Source organism: Etheostoma cragini, chromosome 23, assembly GCF_013103735.1.
Source record: "Etheostoma cragini isolate CJK2018 chromosome 23, CSU_Ecrag_1.0, whole genome shotgun sequence".
NCBI classification, from domain to species: domain Eukaryota; kingdom Metazoa; phylum Chordata; class Actinopteri; order Perciformes; family Percidae; genus Etheostoma; species Etheostoma cragini.
In genome coordinates this window covers 728,395-729,690 of record NC_048429.1, presented here as the reverse complement: position 1 = coordinate 729,690, position 1,296 = coordinate 728,395, and the positions used below count along the sequence as shown (strand labels likewise).

At 47.8% G+C, this 1,296-nt stretch overlaps 1 protein-coding gene across 1 annotated transcript in view; it reads right to left on the bottom strand.

Annotated features, from left to right (window-relative positions):
• Positions 1 to 1,296, bottom strand: part of LOC117939059 (SH3 and multiple ankyrin repeat domains protein 3-like) — a 27,405-nt gene that overhangs the window by 17,757 nt on the left and 8,352 nt on the right. The window lies entirely within an intron of this gene.

Sequence of the window (1,296 nt, the reverse complement as noted above, 5' to 3'; positions counted from 1 at the left end):
ACGCACACACACACACACACACACACACACGCATGGATGCACACAGATACACACACACACACAGACAGACAGACAGACGCATGTACGCAAAAACACACACACACACACACACACACACACACGCACACAAACACAGTTATTATTATTTACTTATGGAGCATAGTGCAAAAGGTGTAAGTTACAATATGAGAATGATGAATAAATAAAAAGTGGAACCAGTAAAAAGTAAAGTCCTCTTTGGAGACAGGTCCCAAATAGGGAGCGATGGACATGCAGAGGACAGACTGGATGATGGCTGTGATCCTGATCCGGGATACTATGCAGGGAATCCAAGACAAGACCGAGTCCAAAGAGCCTTGAGTCTGAGTCAAGTCGAGTCCAAGACCAGGACTAGTCAAGTTCAAGTAAAGACCGAGTCCAGGACAGAATAAAGGTCTTATGCATGACAGTATCAAAACAATCATTTTGGGTTTCCCTTTCCCTCCAATATCATTATCAACATAACAAAGACACCTGGACTCGGCCCAGACCAGAAGCCATGTTGGGCAAGACCAGCGGCCGAGACAAGTCCCGGACCATAGAAAAACGGTCTTGAGTCCGGACTCGAGTACTACAGCCCTGTCTCTACTAGGGCTCTGGTAGCACCCCAAAATACACAACAGACTAATTACACTGCAGCTCTAACTCACTCACATTATACTAAGGATATTAATTACAGGTGTGAGTGTTGTTTTCAAAACTAAAATAAAAGAGTCAGATATAAAGTTGTGTGTCCCGGCCGACCCAAATTACTCCGGACACCAGTTGCCCCCCCCACCCCCCCCCACCCCCCATCCACCCCCCATCCACCCCCCCCCCCAACGGGCTCGGCTGCCGCTGATGTTATTATCTAATCAGCACGTCTGACATTATCACATATTTAATTATCATCCGTATTAATCATCGTCGGTGCTAATTTACAGCTGATCATCATTCAGAACTCGGCGGCCAATCACAGCAGAGGATGAGGAGAGACGGGGGGAGAGGGGGGGGGAGGGGGGGCGATGAGTTGGGAGTTGTCATAGAAACTGGAATAGCAGGGAATCCTGTGCTAATCTCACAGTGTCACTCTGTGTGTGTGTGTGTGTGTGTGTGCGTGTGTGTGTGTGTGTGTGTGTGCGTGTTTTATAAAAAGCCCCCTGATCTACATGCCGGCTGTTGCTATGGAAACGCAGTTGAACAATTTTCGCAGTTCCCGTTTAAGACTACCACCCTACCTGCTGACTCTCTCTCTCTCTCTCTCTCTCTCTCTCTCTC